General features: G+C 43.6%; 1 protein-coding gene across 2 annotated transcripts in view; it reads left to right on the top strand.

Annotated features, from left to right (window-relative positions):
* Nucleotides 1-9,508: 9,508 nt before the first annotated feature.
* Nucleotides 9,509-24,912, top strand: part of UBA6 (ubiquitin like modifier activating enzyme 6) — a 262,135-nt gene continuing 246,731 nt past the window's right edge. The window contains exons 1-2 of one of the 2 annotated variants that reach the window (XM_030190526.1): nt 9,509-9,612; nt 15,678-15,789. The gene's annotated coding sequence lies outside the window, so the exon portion shown is untranslated. The remainder of the gene's footprint in view (nt 9,613-15,677; nt 15,790-24,912) is intronic. The other variant, XM_030190525.1, reaches the window with a different exon arrangement.

The raw sequence follows: 24,912 nt of genomic DNA, 5'->3' as shown, positions 1-24,912 counted from the left end.
CAAAAAATAGAAATACATAGAGAAAAATTAAACTGAACATCCAAGAAGCCAGACTCTGCAAACAGTACAACACCAGAGAAAGAGAAGGTGATGCAGGTTCCCTTGTACCATGCAAAACATTAACCCTCCCTTGTTAACTAAGCCACGCTAGTGGCTGGTGGTGCGCTAATGCTGAAACAGGCATTGCCGCACAGCTTAATAAACAGGGGGAAAGATAGAAGATGTAAATTTTAAAAACTGACATTTTAATCACTACATTACAAATTAACAAATACAAATTTTAAAAAATGTTACCATTTTATTGGACTAAATACATTTTTCCATTAGTTTTTGGAGCAAAAACCTCTTTTCTCAGGTCAGGATATTATACTGCTGTTATGGTATCCTGTCCTGACCTATGGAAGGAGATTTTAATCTTTGAAAGTTGGTCAAAAAGTTAAAATCAGTCCAATAAAAAGAAAAAATCATCTTATTTCTATTCTCTACTTATATTAACTAGGGCTGCACGTTAATCGCAATTAATAATAGTTTATTACAAATGTCTATACCTTACAGACTTGTAAACTGCCCCCTTTAACCCTCAGCATAAAATGTGTGCCCCAGGATACCAGTTGTTTGTAGCCGAGCCAAATATCCAGAGTCACACCGCTGAGAGCAGGAGGGGATACATTAAATTAATCTCGTCTCTCACATACAAAGTGTGAGAGAGGAAATAAAACTAATCTCAGGGTTTTTCTTTTTTTATTATTTTTGTAGGAACAACAATCAGATATGTATACACTATTCAACATTAAATTGTGTAAATTCTCCCTCTAAATCTTTAGATTTCTTGCAGCGTCACAGAGGTCACCTGATCTACTGGTGCATGTGTGTAGCGATCTCCAGATGCGAGGTTACCACACCTTCGCGCCAGTAGATCAGGCGATGATGATTTTGAATGATGGATAGTCTCACTGCATCAGGTCAGGTAGAATGCAAGTGCGGCTGGGCAAAATTTTTGAAGCGAGAACTTAATGCATAGTGCTAAGTTTACCATCAAAGCGGTAAATGTTTAAATAATGGACCTGGAGTTATCTTCTTTGTGCTGGTTCTATGAATAATGTTATGTTTAAAATATATGCGTAGACTTGGAGGAGTAGTTAAGGGCAGACAGGGGAATGAGCAGCATAGATTATTGGCAAAGCGTGAAATTAGGCTGCTCTGAAAATAACTTAAGCCAACTAAATAAAAGGTCTATCCTCTATGGATGGATGGTGACAAAGTTGCTGCTTTCTCCTGGTAATGGGCCACTTTCATGTTTTGAGAATCAGGTGCTCAACATTAAGAGTTTCTATTTATTTATGACATTCATATCCCACATTTAACATGTATTAGGTTGAAACCAGGGAGCATTTGAAAACTTTTTTTTTCCTGTGCCTAGATCAAAAGAGAAAGACGGTTTGTGGGAACCTGCTCCTTCTAAGAATGCAGTGATATATTATAAAAATGCACTTAATATTGTTTATTACTATTATTTACTACTGATTGATATACAGCAGAAGTTAACCAAGTCAACTTCATGCTTTGTAATATAATTTTTAATAGCAGTTTTCTCAGTCATTACCCAAATACAAATAAAATTATAATGTTAATTATATAACCGTGTCTGCCTCTTATGGTAGTTAGGATAACCGAGTGGTTCCCAAACCTGTTCCTGGACAGTCAGGTTTGTCAGGATATTGACAATGAATAGTCATGAGAGAGATTTGCATACAGTGGAGGCAGTGCATGCAAATCTCTCTCATGGATATTTGCTGTAGATATCCTGAACACTTGACTGCCTGGAGTGCCTCCAGGACCAGGTTTGGGAACCACTGGGCTAACACATTCACACAATAGTAGCCACTGTCCACAATTTGGTAATTGTCACATGTTCTTTGCACCCTGTAACACATGAGAATGTTTTTCTATTTTTGGATCCTTGTCATATGCTCAAGCTTATTAGGAATACACTAGGAGAGAAGTCATTGGTTGATGGGGAAAGGGGATTAGTACAGTGGGAATACATTGAAAAGCTTCACAAACTGCAAGAACATGAGGGGTTACACTTAGGTAATAAATTGAGAGTTCGGCATGTGTTGTGGTCAAAAAATAAAATGAATGTCAGATTAGCAGCACAACTTCTCAGTGAATCTGTTGCTTCTTCTCTTAAGTTTTGCAATAATGAGAAGCTATTGGATTTTGTTGGCTGAGAAGCGACTGTTAAATTTATTTGTACGTTTAATTGCCTTTTTGATGTGCTAACATCTCGAAATATGAACTGTTGAGGTTCAAAGGCTTCATTGCAATCAGCAAACATAGCTGAAAGTAAGTCCATTTTACACACTGCAAGGTCTTATATAACGCCTTTGAAGGAGTCCAGACACAGCAAGTCTATGCTAGATTCAGTTCGGAAAACTGGATTCCAGGAGTTTATAGTTTGCATTGACAGTTTGCTGATGCTCTGTGACTTCCTGATTGGTAAACCTGCATATCAAATGAGATTCCTGTGTGCCTTTAAAGTAAGCCAAGATCATGTGGAGTTATTGTTTGGCAAAATTTGGTGTCCTGGGGGCTATAACAACAATCCATCAGCTAGGCAGTTCAATGCTGCTTATAGAAAAATGCATGTGCATAATGATCTACAAGACATTCTCCGAGGTAACCGCCTGCCACTGGAAACTGTTCCCATTTTAACTGTATCAAGCAATTGCATAGTCAAAGTAACACCCTCAGCATCAGTCCTTAACAATTCTATGAGTAGACACAGGCTCATTGATCTTGTTGAAAGTGTAATAGTAGACCATGATTACAACTATATCCCAAGACCTGACCATCTGTCCATGTGTTCAGAAAAAATTATATTTCTGGATTTGTTGTTTTTAAGTTGCAGATATCTCTACATTGTGAGCCCTGCATAAACGCTTTGAGTGATGAAAGTGGCAGCACACTGTATTCATTGATAACACAGAAAAGTAAAGGTCACCTTATTTTTCCCTTAAAGATGTTATTGAAATTTGTATGAAGTGTGAAAAAATTTTTAGACGCTTTGAGGCATATTTTCAAAGCACTTAGCCTTCCAAAGTTCCATAGAAACCTATGGAACTTTGGAAGGCTAAGTGCTTTGAAAATATGCCTCTATGTCTTCAATCCAGCTAGGCCAGCAATTTCCCTTTCTCCAGTTTCTTGTTTTGAAATAGTTCAGTCTGTGTTAACAAGCTTCTCAAACAGAACTATCTTCTCTGTTTTGTCAGGTCACATGTATGAATACGATCTAGTAGAAAATCATGTGCTTTTGTTAATTAAAGCCGTGGCAGAAAAACATTTGCAAGTGCGATTTTATTATGCGGGGAAACAATACACCGCCAAAATACAAAATAGAAAGCAGCACAGTATTAGTCGCCAAATTTATACAAAGTTGATTATTTTCAGTGGAAAATAAATCTGTTGCCTGCCTGCTATGTGAATATTACATCACTGTTTAATTATTGCTACCAAGTATTACATATTTAGGGCATATGCCTTAAACATAGATTGTTTACATTTGTTTATCTAGACCTTACATGCACATGGTATTGCTTATTAAAACAAAACCAAAGTGTGGTTAAACAATTTGGTATAAACTGTGTTGTTTACGACTTTACTTGTTATGAAATGCTTTGGGTCCTACTGATCTGTACATCTGTTGTGTTATTTTGGCGGGTGGAAACAGTCAGATAGGCTTATAGGGAGGGAGGGGAGTACAGGAGGGGAAGGATTCTTGGGGTATGTTCTCAGTAGAAGATTTTATTGTGCCATGTTGGATGGTTAACTTATTGTTCTGTATGAAGCTTATCAACCAACATGTTTTGCTTTTAATAAAGATGATTAAAACATAAAAAATAAGTTTTGAATTCTATTATTCTGTCTCACTGTATTTCCAGTTTTGGCACAGTATGAGCCATCACAAGAACAAAATATAAGAAAAACAATGGGCTGCATTAGGGGCTTATAGCCCAATTAGTTATGTTTCAACAAATGAGAGATCTGTTTGACAGAAAATATTTTTATTATTTTGACTTATAAACCACTTGTCCCTGAAACATGCTCAAAGAACAGAATAATCTATTTATCTATCTAAAAGGTAAACTTCTTCAAAACAGATGAAGATGTGATTCCATGTGTCCCAATGAAAGCAGAGTTTAATTCTACTTCCATTTAATTTCAATATATTCCATCATTTTTATAACACCAGGCTTCTCAAGGCAGATTACAACATTTAAGATGAACCCATCAGGAAACAGGATATTTATTTAGTTGTTAGTGTAGAAAAATGAGCACAAAATAGAATTAAAATTGCTGTTTCTACCAGCTATAATAATTTTTAAGCTGTTTTAGTGATATTCAATTGTTATTTAATGATATTTATATCTATCTATCTATCTATCTATCCAGTGACCAAACCTTTTTGGTAATGGAACAGCAATGGAAAAGCGTACCTTGATCTGACCACTTTAAATTAACTATGATCTTATGCTGGAAGAAGAAAGGTCTTCCCCAAATGCATAAATGGGCCTTATATAAAACATGAGGTAAAACAGACCCCAAAACATTTTGGCAAGAAATATACGATAACAACTGGGCACCAAAAACCGATTCCAGTGACTTCTTCACTGTTTGGGATGAACGGTGCAACAAAATCCTCAACAAAACAGCGCCCATACGTACAAAAATAAAATACTCTGGTTTAATGAAGAACTAAAAATTCTAAAAAGACAAACTAGAAAATTAGAACGAAACTGGAAAACCCCCCAACACGAAAAATCACTAAAGGCCTGGAAAGAAAGTCAAACAAAATACAAATATAAAATAAGACAATCCAAAAGAAACTTCTACAGAGAACAAATAGGCACAGATTACAAAGACACAAAGAAATTATACAAACTAATAAACAAATTACTTAACACCAAAACGGTAACCACACCGAATGCAAACCTCCCACATGCAGACAATCTTGCCAAATACTTTGAAGAAAAAATTACCAATCTACGCAAGAATCTGCATCAGAGAAATATTAATCCAGAAACCTTCATAAACAAACTAGATCCGAGCCCAAGGGAATACCCGGCAGACCGTATTTGGAATAACTTCACTCATCTAAGCACCGAAATAATAGCTCACACACTCAGAAAATTCTCATCTGCCTACTGCCAACTAGACACCTGCCCCAACTATATAATGAACCCCCCCCCTTAATCAATACGTCACAGAACTCACAGACCACCTTAATTATCTATTCAAAAGAGGCATATTCCCACAGGACAGAGGAAATATCCTAACTCCCATCCCAAAAGACACAAAAAAAAAAAAGTAGAAGGCACCTCGAATTAAAGACCGATAGCATCCATACCCCTAACAACCAAATTGACAGAAGCAGTGGCGTACCAAGGCTGGGGCGGGGGGCGGGGAGCGGGCGGTCCTGTTGGCTGAGTCTGCTCGTTCCCCCCCCTGCTGCTTCTTCTGTGTGGAACAGGTTACTTCCTGTTCTGGGGCAGAGGGAGCAGCAGGGAGGGAACGAGCGGACTTGGCCAACAGGTGTGCGGCACCCCCCCAGCGGCATGCACCCGGGGGGGAGGGTGTAATTTCGCCGGGGGGGGGGGGAGGGCCATGCTGCATCCAGGGGGGGGGCGCATCGGCGATCTGCCCCGGGTGTCGGGCAGCCTACGGACGCCACTGGACAGAAGGCATAGTCGCCAAACAACTAACAGAATACCTCACTGATTTCAACATACTGCACGAATCTCAATCTGGCTTCAGACCTCAGCACAGTACAGAAACAACACTAACCACACTCCTGACCAGATTCAAGCAGGAAATAGCAAGGGGTAAAAACATCCTCCTACTCCAATTTGACCTATCAAGCGCATTCGATATGGCGACCACCACATACTACTGAGAATCCTCGACAAGATAGGAATAAAGGAAAAGTACTCTCCTGGATCAAGGGATTTCTGACATCCAGAACATACCAAGTCAAATCAAACTCAGATATATCTCCATCTTGGAAAGCGGAATGTGGAGTACCACAAGGATCACCGCTCTCACCTATATTATTCAACCTAAGAAAGAATGGTCTAAGCTTTGGCAATTAAAATTCAATGCGAAGAAATGCAAAGTGATGCACCTAGGGAGTAGAAACCCACGAGAGACGTATGTGTTAGGCGGTGACAGCCTGATAGGTACTGAGGGGGAGAGGGATCTTGGGGTGATAGTATCCGAGGATCTGAAGGCGACGAAACAGTGTGACAAGGCGGTGGCCGTAGCGAGAAGGTTGCTAGGCTGTATAGAGAGAGGTGTGACCAGCAGAAGAAAGGAAGTGTTGATGCCCCTGTACAAGTCGTTGGTGAGGCCCCACCTGGAGTATTGTGTTCAGTTTTGGAGCCCGTATCTTGCTAAGGATGTAAAAAAAAATGGAAGCGGTGCAAAGAAAAGCTACGAGAATGGTATGGGATTTACGTTCCAAGACGTATGAGGAGAGACTTGCTGACCTGAACATGTATACCCTGGAGGAAAGGAGGAACAGGGGTGATATGATACAGCCGTTCAAATATTTGAAAGGTATTAATCCGCAAACAAATCTTTTCCAGAGATGGGAAGGCGGAAGAACGAGAGGACATGAAATGAGATTGAAGGGGGGCAGACTCAAGAAAAATGTCAGGAAGTATTTTTTCACAGAGAGAGTGGTGGATGCTTGGAATGCCCTCCCGCGGGAGCTGGTGGCGAAGAAAATGGTAACGGAATTCAAACATGCGTGGGATATACATAAAGGAATCCTGTGCAGAAGGAATGGATCCTCAGAAGCTTAGCCGAAATTGGGTGGTGGAGCCGGTGGGGGGAAGAGGGGTTGGTGGTGGAGAGGCGAAGATAGTGGTGGGCAGACTTATACGGTCTGTGCCAGATCTGGTGGTGGGAGGCGGGACTGGTGGTTGGGAGGTGGGGAATAGTGCTGGGCAGACTTATACGGTCTGTGCCAGAGCCGGTGGTGGGAGGCGGGGCTGGTGGTTGGGAGGAGGGGATAGTGCTGGCCAGACTTATACGGTCTGTGCCCTGAAAAAGACAGGTACAAATCAAGGTAAGGTATACACATGAGTTTATCTTGTTGGGCAGACTGGATGGACCGTGCGGGTCTTTTTCTGCCGTCATCTACTATGTTACTACTGGCTAAATCTCTATCCAAACAAGGCCTCAATCCATTTCTCTACGCAGATGACATCACCATCTCTATTCCCTTCAAACAGAACCCTACAGAAATCACCAAGGAATTAATAAACAGCATGAACATCATGGAATCCTGGGCATCGACATTCAAGTTAAAACTCAACAGAGATAAAACCCAATGTCTCATTCTCTCATCCCAATACAATAATGTTCCCCACTCAGCAATTAACGTGCAGGGTTCATCCGTCCCAATCTCAGACCACTTGAAAATCTTAGGAATAACAATTGACCACAACCTAGAAAGCCAAGCTAAGAACACAACCAAGAAAATGTTCCACACTATGTGGAAGCTCAAACATATAAAACCTTACTTTCCCAGGGATTCATTCCGCAACATGATCCAAACCATGGTACTAACCCATTAGACTACTGAAATAGTATTTACGTAGGCAGCAAAGATCAAATCATAAGAAAACTACAGACAGCACAAAACACAGCTGCCAGACTCATCTTTGGAAAAACACGCTTCAAAAGCGCGAAACCCCTCCTAAGAAGCTTACATTGGCTTCCTATTAATGCTTGCATAACATTCAAAACATGCACAATCGTCCACAGAATCATGTACTGACTCGCACCAGATTACATGACAGAACTTATCGATCTACCATTAAGAAACGTGACGAGAACAGCAAGAACCCACCTAACCCTTCACTTCCCCAATTGCAAAGGTATAAAATACAGATCTTCACATGCCACCAGCCTCTCCTTTATAGGCACACAACTTTGGAACTCGCTACCCAAAGACCTGAAACTCACAGAAAACTACCTACAATTCAGAAATAATCTGAAAACACATCTTTTCAAGCAGTCTTTCCCCCCTGGATCTGCCTAATTCCACACCACCATACATCACGAAAAGTTCAGAAATGAAAAACAATTTATTAACCTCTCTCACAATATGCTAATACTAGCCATTAAGCCCATAAAAATGGGCAAGTATTGCAGCCCTCCTCTCTCCCCTGGCCTCACCCCGTCCACCGATCCTCCCCCCCATATCCAGCAACCCTCCTCTTCCCCTTGGCCTCCCCCCTCCCCCCTGTTCAGCAACCCTCCTCTCTGCCCTGCTCTCACCCCATGTCCAGCAACCATGCCCTCTCCCCCCTGCCCTCCCCCCATGTCCAGCTACCCTCCTCGCCGCCGCTCCCTCCCTCCTCCGTGCCGGGCACCCTGCACTGACCTGACAGCGCCTCTCACTTCTGTGTGAAAGCGCTACAGGCAGCAGCAGATCGCCTGCAGTGCTTCCACATGGAGGTGAGAGGCACTGTCAGGTCAGTGCAGGGGGCCTGATACGGAGGGGGGCGGGAGCAGCGGCGGGGATGGGGGGAGGGTGGAGGTTGGTTCGCGTGATGTTCGTTTCCAGGCGGCAGTGTCCGACAGTCCGACTCCGTTTCCCTCTCTGTTCTGCGCTCTGACATCATGACGTCTTGACGCGACGGCGGGACAGAGAGAGAAGTCTGTACTGCGCATTTGCAGGTGAGTCGGTCACTTGCCGTTTATATGTTTGATATCAACCTAAGTGTTTATTGTACTTCTGTATTATGCACTAGACTTCTACAAATCTAAATTTTGTAACCGCCTTTTTAGCAATATGTAAGCCACACTGAACCTGCCATACGATGGGAAAATGTGGGATGCAAATGCAATAAATAAATAAATACCTACCTACATACATATGGGAAGCTTTCAAATAAATTAAAAAGCTGCCCAATAAGTTAAAAAAAACAAAAAACTTTTGTCCTCCACCTTTTAAGGCACTGCCTATCCAACTGAAACAGCTTTAGACTTGTTAGAGATGGACCAACAATATACAAAAACGACAATGTGGGTGCAGCTGCTCATAGGTTTGCTTGCTTTGTTTGAGTGAACCGGGATGACGGCTGCGCTGGGAAGGGAAAACGTACACTGACTGTCCTAGTTGGCTTCCTTGCTTACAGTGGACTAGATAGGCTCACTTCCACTCCTGTCTATTAAACCTCCTTGGTTTGTGTATATATGTGTCAAGGAGGGGGAGGAGAAGGTACTTGGGCCTCTTGGAGAACCCTGGGTTGGTAGGTGCCTGCCTGTTCTCTGAGGGGCACGTACACTCCATGCAGCTTTTTGCTTCCAACTTGTGTTTCGCTTTGAGATCATCGCAGCGACAGACTACTCAGCTAATTTCCTACTCAAGCCCAGGCAGCGCGCGCCGTGTCCTGCCTCCTCTCTGACGCAACTTCCTGTTTCCGGCAAGGCGGGACGGCCGGCCCAGGAGTGGACGCCTCACACGGAGAGGGAAGTTGTGTCATTGGAGACAGGGCACCGGAGAAAGAAAGCTGTGGGATTGTTGATGGGATATTTCTGGTATGAGTTTCATGGTTGTTTGGGTGGGTGTTTGAAGTAGAGATGTTGGATCACGGACGAGAGGGAGAGACAAGGTAAACCGAGGAGAGCGGAAGAGAGAGGGAGAGATGGTAGACCACAGGGAGGAGAGACGTTCCCGAATGCTTGAGACTTGGTATCTTTGTGAGTGATACAAAAAGAATTTGGCTGGGTAAATTGGCCCTGGCCAGGAATGCTTATAATCTAAGGGCTCGAGATGGTAGGATATATTAGCGGTAGAAGTTCAAATTAAGGATCTCCAAGGAAAGTGTTGCAAAGGGCCCACCGAGTAGAGGGGATCCAGCTAATGGGGGTGCTTGGCTTGGGTGGAATTTATACCATTGTATGGTGTGGTATTCTGAATGCAAGTTCATAAGTACGAACACTTGTATGAGGCTTTAGCTCACCTTTTTAAATAGTAACACAAGGTGAGTTACATTGAGGTCTCCTGAAGTCACTTCACTGGCTCCCTATCCGTTTCCGTATACAGTTCAAGCTCCTCTTATTGACCTACTAGTAAAACATGCCCGTTTCTTGCGGCAGTGAAACGGGCGCTAGCACGGTTTCCGTCCGGACCTCCCCCCCTTCCGTACTCACCCCGTCGGCTTTCGTCCGCCATTGTTGCGGACCTGGGCATGCCACCGTCAATCTGCTGACATTGCTGCGCCCGGACCTCCCCCCATCCCTACTCACCCCGTCGGCTTTCGTCCGCCATTGTTGCGGACCTCGGCACGTCGCCACCGTCAATTTGTTGACATTTTTCCGCCCTCGACGTCATCACGTTTGACGCGAGGGCGGGGCCCCAATACAGTGTTTTCGGTGGTTCACCACCACGAAGGCTTCGAACCGGAAGGAAGTGCCCGGAGGACCTGACAGTGACGTCAGTGTCCTCAGAACGTTGAGGGTGAGTTTTATTATATAGGATAAGTGCATTCACTCTGCTGCCCCTCACTACCTCTCCACCCTCATCTCTCCCTTCACTCCTTCCCAGGAACTCCGTTCACTAGGCAGATCTCTCCTAATTGCACCCATCTCCTCCATCGCTAACTCCAGACTCCGTGCCTTTTATCTCACAGCACCTTATGCCTGGGATAGACTTCCTGAGCCATTACGTCAAGCTCCATCCCTGGCCGCCTTCATATCTGGGCTAAAGGCCTACCTGTTTGATGCTGCTTTTAATTCCTAACTTGTCATCTGCTCGTAACCTTTATCTTGTCTTCATCTCTTCAGTAGTCCCCTTTCACTATGTGTCCTATCTGTCTGTCCTACCCTTATCCCTTATTTGTCCTGTCTGTCCTGATTTAGGTTGTAAGCTCTTTTGAGCAGGGACTGTCTTTTCTTCATGTTAAATTGTGAAGCGCTGCGTACGACTGGTAGCGCTGTAGAAATTATTTGTAGTAGAGGTACCCTAGATAATTTTCCTGTCCCCAAACGGCTTATAGTTTTTGTATCTGAGGCAATGGAGAGTTAAGTGACTTGCTTTGCTGGTTGTTAGCCCTGTGCTCTAACTGCAAGGCTACCCCTCCATTTCTCTGTTACTGATGCAGGAATATTTTGATCTACATATGCAGTTGATTTTGGTGGGTAGGTGGGAACTACTTCTGAGGAAGGGCAGTAGGCTAAAATGGAAGTGCTTAAAAATAATTAATCTTTACATCTAATTATAATTCCAGAGACAAAGTAATTCTTACCTTCTGTTCACATCAGTCGAAATAAAAGGATATTTTTACAAAGCTGTCCACAAACCAAAGATCCCCCAGTTCGAGGACCCTAGTTTCTGGTAGACCCTTGTGCTAGAAAGGTTGTAACCTGGGACCCATTTAGTCTTTTCCTCTGCTACATTGCTAGCTCATACTCAGTGAGCTTCCAAACTAGCTATCACACTAATTCAGCAGGCCCCAGGTTGTGGGTTGGGATCCCAAGTGGGGTCACAGAAACAGTGCTTCTCCCACACTCTCTTGTGTTGTGACCTTTGCCTAGAAGTGGCACTCTCCATAGGGCATGTGTGTCAGTAAATATGATAGGCTCTACCCCCCTCCCTCCCTGTGCTCATGCTGACCTTCCATTAGACTGGAAACCCATGTAGAATATGCGGTCTGCAAGCTTATGTTAACAGGGGCCTGTGCTGACTGCTGCTACTATTGCTATTACTGCTGTCATGTTTTAGATATGTGGGACTAGGATAAAGTGAATTAAGGGAAGCAACTGAATGGCAGCTATTTTGTTTCCATCATCATGTGGGGTCATAGGGATCTTTAATTTTTAAAATACAGTCAAATGTGGTAAAAGTTTGGGAAGTACTTCCCTAATAGGGTGAAAACAGTGAAGTGGGTTATTTATTATTTATTTAGATTTTGCTCACACCTTTTTCAGTAGTAGCTCAAGGTGAGTTACATTCAGGTACTCTGGATATTTCTCTGTCCCAGGAGGGCTCACAATCTAAGTTTGTACCTGAGGCAATGGAGGGTTAAGTGACTTGCCCAAGATCACAAGGAGCAGCAGTGGGATTTGAACTGGCCACCTCTGGATTGCAACACTGGTGCTCTAACCACTAGGCCACTCCTCCACTGAGGGTATGGCAATATAGTTGGGGGATTAGTTTATTATCCCTCCCCAGTAATAGTGCATTGATTGTAAAACCTACAAATGCATCCTACTGACCCTCAGAACTCATTAACAATCTCCCATGGTCCCCCACTATTCATTTTAAGCCATCAGAATGTACCATTATGTACCTGAAGAGCCTTAAGGAAAAAACAAGAACTTTGACATTAGCTGAATTGACAGGTGCATGATACGCACAACTGTAGAGTTAATTTAACCACAAATTATTTAGGGGAGAAATACTTCATGGTTCAGCCAATGGTAAACCACTTGAAATGTTAGTTTATGGTTAGACTAATTCAGCAGCATTACTTAACCTTACTCATAAGTACATGAGCATTGCCATACTGGGACAGACTGAAGGTTCAGCCTAGTATCCTGTTTCCAACAGTGGCCAATCCAGGTTACAAGTACCTGGCAAGACCCTAAAAGAGTAAAACAATGTATACTGCTTATCCTAGAAATAAGCATGGGATTTTCCCATGTCCATCTTAATAATGGACTTTTAGGAAATTGTCCAAACCTTTTTAAAACCCTGCTAAGCTAACTGCTTTTACCACATTCTCTGATGACGAATTTCAAAGTTTAATTACGTGTTGTGTGAAGAAATGTCTTAGAATGAGTGAGATGTGAGGGATGATTAGAATTTTTGTGCACAGAGGGCTGCACTAATGGGTGGATATGTTGGGGGTTACTGGAGTATGTGGATAGGTTTGGCACTTCAGTGAATTTGTGAATGAGGTTTTTTTTTTTTTTTTGGGGTGGGGGGGTGTAATGGAGTGGATATGCTGAGTGGGAAGGAGGCTGCAGTTGGGGGAGGGAAGGTCTAACTGCATCTAGTTTCTGGATCAGAAAGCCTGCAGAAAGAATATTAAACTTAGTCTACTTTTCAACTTTACTGTCATTTTTATTGCCCTGGCCTAAAACTAGTGCATGCATTTTCTTTGTATCAGGCATGCTTTGAATCAAGTATTAGTCATACACAAATCATATACTACAGTAGGCTAATAACTTTACACATAAGCATAATGTCTTTGTTTTAATACACCAGCCCCTAGGTTTATAGTTGCAGCGGTGACGTGTTGTATGAATTACCATATGTCAAAGGGAACATCAGTGGGTGGAATAGGATTTGTACCCTGGCCTCTTTGGTTCATAGCATTTTGCTGCAAGCACCAGGATGGGTCCATTCTAGTGCTTGTATTCTTTCGGGAGGGGGGTTCAGTTGTGAGTGCAGGAGGATTCCATGGTATAGAAAATTGCTGAAAATACTTTTCTTTTTAAAGAAATTTTAATTGGTTTGTTTTTGTGTACCTTTTTTATTGTATTTAGTGGAAAAATGGAGTGCTCTTATTATGCTGGCTGGAAAAAAAGATGTGAAAATGCAGCTATTGTGCAATAATTTACTATTTACAAAAGATTAAAACTTAGTCACTGGGGATTATGGTACTTTCTAAAACTGAATGAAGAATGACATCATGGAGGTTTGTTCTGTGGACTGACTTCTAAGAAGTATCCACTGCAATACTCTGCCATATGACTAGAATTCAGAAACTTTGACTAATTTATGGCAAAATTTGCAGATTCTGCTGTGTCTCAGTGTAGTTAAAAAGAGCTGTTGAAGAACAGGCTGTACATTAGGAAAGCTATTAGAAACCAGTGCTGTTCTCAGCTAATGCCCTAAAGCATGATTTATAGTGAAACAAGTGAGCTTGCATGTTATTGAGAATAGATGCCAGATCAAAGTTCAGGTAAAGAAACGGGGGAATGGAGGAGTAGCCTAATGGTTTGAGCAGTGAGCTGAGAACTAGGGAAACTAGGGTTCAAACCCTCCATTGCCTCAGGTACAAATCTAGGGGGTCTTTTATTAGGCCGCAGTAGTGTTTTTAGCTCATGGTACAAATCAACTGGCGGTAAATGACAAGATATATTCCTATGGGTGACTCGGCGATTTCTTCCACAAGCTAAAAACGCTACCGTGGTTTAGTAAAAGACCTCCCCAGATTGTAAACCCTCTGGGACAGGAAAATAGCTACTGTATGTGAATGTAACCCACATTGAGTTTAATCCAAAAACAACTGAACCTTGCAAGGTAGGATGTCAGGTTTTTTTTTCCCAGTATTACATTAATAACTCTTTTTTTTATTTTTAGGTATATATTTTTAAACAGTAGGGACTTATAGCATTAGTATGTGTCTTATTGTAGACCTAGAAGTTATATGGATACACTCTTTAAACAAGGGGATGTGGGGAGAGGGAGTAATGTGGGATATAGGGAATCCATATCTGTAGAACTGCTGCTAGGCACAACTAAGTACCTGCATTAGGGTCAGTGGTAAATTCAGAGGTCTGGGATCCTGTGATCCAAGTTTCTCCTCCCTCCCCCCATTACGAGCAGGAGCCCAACACGTGACAGCCTCCCCGAGAGCTTTTGTGCCCTCACAGTAGCTGTACTGGGCACAAGACGTTCACCCCCCCTCCCTTTACACAGTCCCCAGACTTAACAGGGGCTCTTTGTGGCTAGTGAAATGGGATTGATATTACCGCTAGGGGTCAGGCATGCATATATGGCAGATGTGCGCCCGGCAGGACTATTGTGAGGGCTTTGAGCGGGGTGGGGAGGTCTGGCGGGATGATGGTTGGGCACTATTGCAGATGTTCAGTGTATGATCACCACATAGGTGTGGCAGTTCTGAACATGACACATCCAGATGTCTTTATTTTTCCTGTTTAAATTTGTGAAATGGGTGTTCCTGCTTTATGTCTGCATGGAGGGCCCTGCAATGGCACATTTATTTTATTTTAGAAATAGGATCTCCTTTCGCAGGTTCTTTTCTAAAATACTTGCCTGCTGGTAGACATCCTGATCAGGATGCCTTTAATTAGGCTCATGTGTCCTTTCTATGAAGTTGTAAAACCACATATGTGAATTATATTGTGCTATGTAAATACATTTGCTAGTATAATATTCTTTACAATACTAGCAAACTGCCAAAATAATATCCTAACAGACTCCTGATGTATTGCAAAGCAGGACAAAACAGCTCCTTCCCTGCCCCCTTCTCTGCCCCCTTCTCCCCCTAAAAAAGTAGCCTTTACATTGGATAATTTTGAATTCCATTTGTCTGCTCATTGTTTTTGTGGCAGTGGTAATATCTACCAGTTCTACAATGAAAACATGTTTAGGATCAGCAGAAATGCCTTGCCTGGAATCGTTCACTCCCACCCCACTATCACTTTCTTTGGTGCTATGGGAGCCAGCATCCAAGAGCACAGGAGAATAGGAATTGCATTAGTGTAAAGAGACTTACAGTTTTTCTATCTGAGCCAACATGGTAGCTGTGTAAAATAATTTTTTAAGGATCTATTGGGAAAATGGGGAACCTTGGATTTAATCTTGAGAAAAATTTGTTGTCTTTTACTATATTATTTTTTCTTTAAAGGTGTAGTTTCTGCTTGTTTTTACCTCTCTGCCCTGCTGGTTTCTCACCCACCTGTACTGATTGGTCGATTGGACTTCAGCATCGCAGACCCTCCAGCCAGGACCTCAGGCAGGTAGCTAGCCACATAGAAAGCCCTATAATTTCACATAGAGATTGATGACATCTGGTCGGTGACATTACATTAATAAGTTGTAAGTGCAGTGGTTCTGTGTATGAATGAATATAGATGGTGTATGTATTGTAAAGTCTAGTGTGCATTAAAGACTAACTACATGGATTTAAAAAAATGCAAGTTTTATGATCTTCTGTGGAGAAAACAATGTCATCTCTTTAAAAGCTGCTTCTGTGATAGGAAGGTGCAGTCCCTGTTAATAATGAAGTCCATGTCACATTTTCACCCTGATGGTAAACTGGCCTGGCTTGTTTTATATATTTTATTTTTGAAATTTTACAGCATAAGTAAAAATACAACAAATTGCTAGCTGGACAACTTCTCTATCCCATCACAAATTACACAGAAATACAACAACTAGATGATCACCCCCCCCCTTCCCCCCCCTCCCCCTACTCATCAAGATATTCAGTCCAGTGTCTTGGTCACTTTAACAACCTATCCAGGTCAGGGTCAGAAGACCACTTCACATAAGGGTCCCAGATACGCTGATATGATATTAGATGCCCAGTCCGTAAAGCCATAAGTTTCGACATTAAGTGAATATAATCCATTTTCTGCAAAATCTGATGAAGTCCTGGCAAAGTATGTTGTTTCCAGGCAGCAGCAACCATCAATTTGCTGCTACTACTACTACAAATCATTTCTACAGCGCTACCAGTCTTACACAGCGCTTCACAATTTAACATGAAGAAAAGACAGTCCCTGCTCAAAAGAGCTTACAATCTAAATCAGGACAGACAGACAGGACAAATAAGGGATAAGGGTAGGACAGACAGATAGGACACATACAGTGGTGGAAATAAGTATTTGATCCCTTGCTGATTTTGTAAGTTTGCCCACTGACAAAGACATGAGCAGCCCATAATTGAAGGGTAGGTTATTGGTAACAGTGAGAGATAGCACATCACAAATTAAATCCGGAAAATCACATTGTGGAAAGTATATGAATTTATTTGCATTCTGCAGAGGGAAATAAGTATTTAATCCCTCTGGCAAACAAGACCTAATACTTGGTGGCAAAACCCTTGTTGGCAAGCACAGCGGTCAGACGTCTTCTGTAGTTGATGATGAGGTTTGCACACATGTCAGGAGGAATTTTGGTCCACTCCTCTTTGCAGATCATCTCTAAATCATTAAGAGTTCTGGGCTGTTGCTTGGCAACTCGCAGCTTCAGCTCCCTCCATAAGTTTTCAATGGGATTAAGGTCTGGTGACTGGCTAGGCCACTCCATGACCCTAATGTGCTTCTTCCTGAGCCACTCCTTTGTTGCCTTGGCTGTATGTTTTGGGTCATTGTCGTGCTGGAAGACCCAGCCACGACCCATTTTTAAGGCCCTGGCGGAGGGAAGGAGGTTGTCACTCAGAATTGTACGGTACATGGCCCCATCCATTCTCCCATTGATGCGGTGAAGTAGTCCTGTGCCCTTAGCAGAGAAACACCCCCAAAACATAACATTTCCACCTCCATGCTTGACAGTGGGGACGGTGTTCTTTGGGTCATAGGCAGCATTTCTCTTCCTCCAAACACGGCGAGTTGAGTTCATGCCAAAGAGCTCAATTTTTGTCTCATCTGACCACAGCACCTTCTCCCAATCACTCTCGGCATCATCCAGGTGTTCACTGGCAAACTTCAGACGGGCCGTCACATGTGCCTTCCGGAGCAGGGGGACCTTGCGGGCACTGCAGGATTGCAATCCGTTATGTCGTAATGTGTTACCAATGGTTTTCTTGGTGACAGTGGTCCCAGCTGCCTTGAGATCATTGACAAGTTCCCCCCTTGTAGTTGTAGGCTGATTTCTAACCTTCCTCATGATCAAGGATACCCCACGAGGTGAGATTTTGCGTGGAGCCCCAGATCTTTGTCGATTGACAGTCATTTTGTACTTCTTCCATTTTCTTACTATGGCACCAACAGTTGTCTCCTTCTCGCCCAGCGTCTTACTGATGGTTTTGTAGCCCATCCAGCCTTGTGCAGGTGTATGATCTTGTCCCTGACATCCTTAGACAGCTCCTTGCTCTTGGCCATTTTGTAGAGGTTAGAGTCTGACTGATTCACTGAGTCTGTGGACAGGTGTCTTTCATACAGGTGACCATTGCCGACAGCTGTCTGTCATGCAGGTAACGAGTTGATTTGGAGCATCTACCTGGTCTGTAGGGGCCAGATCTCTTACTGGTTGGTGGGGGATCAAATACTTATTTCCCTCTGCAGAATGCAAATAAATTCATATACTTTCCACAATGTGATTTTCCGGATTTAATTTGTGATGTGCTATCTCTCACTGTTACCAATAACCTACCCTTCAATTATGGGCTGCTCATGTCTTTGTCAGTGGGCAAACTTACAAAATCAGCAAGGGATCAAATACTTATTTCCACCACTGTAGGGAAAGGGGACTATTGAAGAGAGGAAGACAAGATAAAGGTTACGAGCAGATGACAAGTTAGGAATTAAAAGCAGCATCAAACAGGTAGGCCTTTAGCCTGGATTTGAAGGCGGCCAGGGATGGAGCTTGACGTAATGGCTCAGGAAGTCTATTCCAGGCAAAAGGTGCTGCGAGATAAAAGGAACGGAGTCTGGAGTTAGCAATGGAGGAGATGGGTGCAATTAGGAGAGATTTGCCTAGTGAACGGCGTTCCTGGGAAGGAGTGTAGGGAGAGATGAGGGTGGAGAGGTAGTGAGGGGCAGCAGAGTGAATGCACTTATAGGTCAATAAGAGGAGCTTGAACTGTATACGGAAACGGATAGGGAGCCAGTGAAGTGACTTCAGAAGACCTCAATGTAACTCACCTTGTGTTACTATTTAAAAAGGTGAGCTAAAGCCACATACAAGTGTTCGTACTTATGAACTTGCATTCAGAATAGCACACCTTCCTTGTCATCAAGCAGATGCAGCCATTACAGATGGAGAGCACACTTTTTTCAGTGCCTCATACCAGCTTGCTCCACTGCCTCTCTTCAGTATTCTCTATCTCCCCTAGCAGAGTGGCTGCAGCTTCTTCGAGCTCCATCTAAAATCTGCCTGGAGGTTGCTCCTGTGCTTTTGCCAGTTGTTAGCAGGGGTGTTGGAGGCTATAGCAGCTTCACTTTAAAGGCACATAGGTTCGTCCTTTCCCTGCCTTACCCATACCTCCGTGGATGTGGACACATTGCTTAGCTTTCCCTGTCCTTCCCCACCAACAGTGGATGCAGGCACACAGGTTCGCCCTTTCCCTGCCTTTCCCACTCACCTGAGCCTCCGGAGTTCTATTTACCTCTGCTTTCCTCACAGCTTTAAAAAAAAAAAAAAAAAAAAAAAAAGGCGCTTATACGCTGGAACAGAGGTTTTCCCTCGCCTTTTTCTGTGGGACCGGAGCTGTGATACTCGGTCCAGTGAGGTAAGAGTGTTTTCTGACTCCTCTGGGGTGGGCCCGCGATCGGGGTGATTTTGGCGCGAACCGCCATTTTGAATTTTACCGCCGTTTTCGGCGATGGCTGCGGAGACAGTAAAGCGCTGTTCCAAGTGTGGCAAGCTCAGATCAGCAGCGGGGCTCTGTAAATCGTGCTGTACAGACATTAGAGCTGGCCCGAGCATGGCGAGTGACGATTCTTCGCGCTCTGAGCTGGCAGCGGGCACCATTTTGAATTTACTACATGGCGCGACCTCCGCTGAGACGGACAGTCCTGAGCCCGGGGAGAGGCCTCGGAGTGAGGCTGATATGGGAGCTACTAGCCCCGGCAGAGATGCGGGTGCCCAGGGTGAGTTTTTCTCCCCTGATTTTGTCTTGTTAATGCATAAAGCATACATGCTTAAAAGAGCTCTCCCACAAAGCCCGGCACGGGCCTCTTCTAATGCCCCCCCGGTGGATTCTAGCCTGGGTATGCCCTCTGAGGCGTTATTCCCTGATAATTGGCAGAATATGAAGCGCAGAAGGGCTCTTTCCCCTTCAGAGAGTGCTGCACCTCCATTCCCCCCCCCTCCCCCGTGGTCAGGCTGCGAGGATTCGGAGGACTCTGGCAGGCCTTAATGGTCTGAGGAGCCAGAGTCTGGTGCAGAAGTGACTCAGGATCTGGACGATCCCTCCGCGGTGAGGATTTTCCACCGTGATGAGCTGCCAGCGCTTATTTCTGATGCCCTGCAGGCTCTCTCTATTGAGGACCCTGCCAGTGGCACAGCCTCCTCTGTGAATCCTAGGATGGCTAGTACCAAAAAGCCTGCTCGAGCCTTTCCTTTGCATGACTCCATCCAAGAGCTTATTTCGGCTCAATGGGCTGACCCCGAGGGACCTTTGAAAGTTTCCAGGGCTAGAGAGGTCACGTGGTACCATGGTGGAGAGCAGTCGCTGAAAAGCGGAGCTCCCACACTTCCTTGCATATTTATCAGCAAAATCGGCACCCGAAACGAGTTAAACACAGAGAATACCTCTTTTAATACATCGGAGGGTAGAGAGCACGAGACAAGACCTCTTATTCGACAGCTCATTGTGGAATGGCCTCAAGAATTCAAAAGAAAGAGAAGAAAAAGGGTAAGGCCCTAGATTCCAACATGGCGGACTCCTCGGTGTGCTCCGCGTGGACCGCCGAGATCACCGCGGAGGTTACGGCGGCAGTGGAAGCAGCTCTAGATAAAAAACTGCAGGCTTTATATGACCGGGCTGAAGCTGCCCATGAGCGATTAGATGGATTTAATTTAGACCTCGACCACATGCAGCAGCGAATCAGCGACATTGAAGATCGCATGCAGGAGCCAGAGGAGCATAGAGCGGAGCTTCAAAAGAAGGTGCAAGACCTAGAGCACAAGTTAGACGATTTAGAAAATCGAGCAAGGAGGAACAATCTAAGACTTGTTGGGTTACCGGAAAATTTAAAGGATGCAGAACTGGTGGGTTTTCTGGAACGCTGGCTCACGGAGACGCTACGACTAAACAACTTGCAGGATCCACTGCGAATTGAGTGGGCGCACAGGTTGGGGCCTCGCCGGCAATCAAGTGACAAACCCAGAGTGATAATTATGAAACTTTTACAATATGGCCACAAGCAGGCGATTCTGAGAGCTATTTGAGCAGGTCAGCCATTGCAATATGAAGGCTGAAAAATTTTATGTTTCCAGGACTATTCAATCAGTGTGGCAACGGCGAGGCGGGCTTTTGCTCCAATATGTGCGGAGTTATATGAACGCAAAATTAAGTTCTTTTTGATATATCCGGCCAAACTACGGATTTTTTATGATGGCTGGGAACATACTTATGAGACAGTGGAGAAAGCCAAAGATTTTCTGAAAACGCTGCCAATTAAAGCAACGAAATGAAACAGCACATGGGAGTTGACGCCATGACTGGAGGATGTGGTTAACAAGACTGAATATCAACAAAGGGACCTTATAAGAAATGAAAAGTGGAGCGAGCTATAAAGCTAGATGGAAGATTCGACATACGTTGAGAACGCTGATGGAAATGCAGGAGAGTTTCAGAAAATGTGAGAATAATAGTTGAATAGTAACAGCCTGGTGAAGATGAAGAAATTGGACGGATGGAGTATTCGTGACATGAGACTTAAGAGACGGCGACTTGAGACTCTAGATTAAAGACTGCCTAATAGAAGGCTCTGTCTCACTAACTGCTCAACATTCTTGTCTTGTATTATCCGACTGCTGTACAAGGTACATTGCAATAAGAGTGGTAATATAACTGAGAATATAGTCATAATCGGGGCCTATAATCAAACTAATAAGGGAGGGGGTGGGGTACCTATACGTGACCGGTTCTATAAGAACTACAGGGGGGAATGGGACTAGGAAAGGGGAAGATGGGGTATTCGGGGGGGGGGGGGGAGGGAAGGAGGAGGGTTTGGGATCAGGGGCAGGGAGGGAGGGGAAAGTTGAAAGGTCAACACAGAGGATCACATTGTGAAGCTATGGATATGAATACGGGGATTGGAGGGAGCCACCTAATAGCTGGGGGCGGGGGTAAGCTGGGATGCTCCCGCCTTCCAGAAAAATTGTGTTTAATGAGAGTTAATATACTGAGCTTTCATAGAACCAATTATGGTTAAGATACTATCATGGAATGTGGGGGGAATATCATCACCCATCAAACGATCAAAGATCTTACAAGCGCTGAATAGACACAAGGCACAGATAGTCATGTTACAAGAAACGCATTTGAATGCAGATGAACATAAAAAACTGTGCCGCTGGTGGGTGGGGGACCTAGTTGATAGCCCAACTTCAAACAAAAAAGCGGGGGTAGTCATCCTATTTAGGAAAGGGGTACAGTGTATGATGCACAGAAAGATTCAGGACTCCCAAGGTAGATATATTATTCAACATATTACATTAAACAATAGGCCACTGTTACTGGTTAATATATACGCTCCAAACCAGTATGAGAAAAAAAATTTTCAGACACTCCTAAAACATGTACAAAGCTTTGACCAGATGCCGATAATAATCGGAGGAGATTTTAACCACGTATTTGATCCCCTGGTGGATAGCACGGGCCCCTCTCGGATAAGACCGGTGAATTATTCCAGGGGAGTGCCGTGGGTGTGTTCGGAGCTGGAGCTGTTGGACTCCTGGCGCTTGCTACATCCAGGGGACCGTGATTATACCCATTTATCAAGAGCCCATGGCACTCAGTCACGTATAGATTATCTGTTAATATCACAACGCACGGCGACACTACTGGAGAAAGCAGAGATTGGTCCCACCCTAGTGTCTGATCATGCAATGATATCGGTGACCTTGAAATGGGAAGCTGAACCAAAGGGACCATATTATTGGAGGTTCCCAAGAGCTTTATATTATGATTCCCAATTTCACGTATTTCTGAAAGATAGATGGAGGGAGTATGGGGAATTTAATAGAGAAAGCTATGAATTAGATCCAATACTTTTTTGGGAGGCAGCTAAAGCCGTACTGAGGGCATATAATATCATATTCCACCCACAAAAAGAGAATGAGAGAAGCCGAGTTGGCACGATTAGAGAAAAGGGTGCGAATGCTTCGACAACTATACGGTAGAACGCAATCCAATGCCCATAAGAAACTATTGCTGCTGACACAGGTAGAACTCAATCAATTGATTCACTCTCACACACAAAAGTCTTTGATGTATTATAAATACCAGCTGTACCAACATGCTAACAAGCAAGGGAAACTTTTAGCGAGATTGGTTTGCCAGGTGGGGGGGAGGAGATGGGTAACACAAATTCAGGATGAGAAAGGTGTTAGATTTCATACTAATGAGGATATTAATAGAATATTTGAAGACTTTTACACCCGCTTGTATTCTCAACCAGAGGATGAGGGACTGGAGGCGACTTCATATTTAGGGGGACAGGTACTCCCACAGCTCAAAAGCCATCAACAAGACATTTTAAATGCAGCCATAACGGAGGAGGAAGTCCAATGGTGTATACGGGATAGTCCACTCTATAAATCGCCAGGAGTGGATGGTTTCACCTCAGAGATATACAAAATTTTAATTGAGGATGTTGGGACATGTGTAACAAAGGTCTTTAACAAATATGTAGAAAGAGGTGAACTCCCAAACTCGCTGAAAACGGCGCAAATAATTGTGTTATTGAAGCCGGGAAGAGACCCAACTCAAACAGAGTCTTATCGACCTATCTCTTTAATAGCTTATGAAGCTAAACTGTTTGCTAAGATTCTGTCAAATAGACTAGCTAGATTTTTGCCCCACTTGGTGTTGGATCCACAGGTGGGGTTTGTGCGAGGCCGCTCAGTAACAAAAAATCTGAGAAAAATTTTGTTAGCATTGGAACACATAACATTGAGTAAAGACCCGTCCATATTGATCAGCTTCGATGCACATAAAGCATTCGATCGAGTGCGATGGGACTTTATGTTTGGAGTATTGGAGGCATATGGGATCAATGGTTTTTTTGGGAAGGCCATTAAATCATTGTATAATGGCCCTATGGCGGAGGTGATGACAAATGGACTGACGTCCGGACGATTTGAGGTAGCTAGAGGTACTAGACAGGGGTGCCCTTTGTCTCCACTTCTGTTCGTGCTGGTGATAGACCCTCTAATTAGGGATATTTTGGAATCACCAGAGATACAGGGGGTACACATAGGACTCGAGCATTTTAAGATATCTGCCTTTGCGGATGATTTGTTAGTTATCCTCACACAACCTAATATATCCTTGCCAGTGGTCCTAGAGACTTTGAAAGAATTTGGTGACTTTTCAGGTTTTGGCCTTAATCTGGACAAATCTGAGATTCAATTGATAAATTTGACAGAAACAGAGTGGACTCAGCATGTCCACTAAAAGGCGCAAACAATTCATTTACATACTTAGGGATACAACTGCCCGGGGATCCTTCCAAACTATACCAGATGAATATAGCTAAATTGTTTGAGTTTACAAAGCGCCTCTTAGACAGATGGACTAACTTACCGCTTTCCTTGCTAGGCCGCATTTCTTTATTCAATATGATACTCTTCCCGAAGTGGCTGTATTGCTTTCAGGTCTTACCACTATTTCTTTTAAAAAAAGACTGGAGGAAACTGATGAGTATGCTCTCAAAGTTTTTTTTGGAATCATAAACGGCCGCAGATAAATTGGCAAAATATGCTGGATTCTTGGGAAAGAGGAGGAGTGGGGGTATTGAATATATTGCGCTACAATAGAGCTTGCTTATTGAGGCATGTAGGGGACTGGCTCAAGGAGACGTCTTATTACACACCGCGAACAGTGGAGGAGAGGTGGGTTAACCCGCTGCATTTACATTATGTGCTGCAGGCCAAACAGTCCTCATTGCCAAAACATATAAAGAGCAGTCTGTTGGTTAGACCACTTAGATTGGTGTGGAGAGAATTGAGCCGCCAATGGGCGTTTGATGCACATCAGAGTGGATTACTACCTATAGTGGGGAATGGAGACTTCCTTCCAGGAATGGATAATTTTAGATTTAAAATTTGGAAGCAAAAAGGGCTTAAAATTATACAAGACCTGGTAGACTCTACTGGTAGGCTGAAAGGGGTGGAGTCATTGGGGATAGGAGAAATATCGTGGATGGATGCCTTCGCATATCAACAGATCTCTCACTATGTAG

This window comes from Microcaecilia unicolor, chromosome 2 (genome assembly GCF_901765095.1).
Source record: "Microcaecilia unicolor chromosome 2, aMicUni1.1, whole genome shotgun sequence".
In the NCBI taxonomy this organism is placed as follows: domain Eukaryota; kingdom Metazoa; phylum Chordata; class Amphibia; order Gymnophiona; family Siphonopidae; genus Microcaecilia; species Microcaecilia unicolor.
Note: the sequence above shows the minus strand (reverse complement) of the source record. Positions and strands in the feature narration are given on the sequence as shown.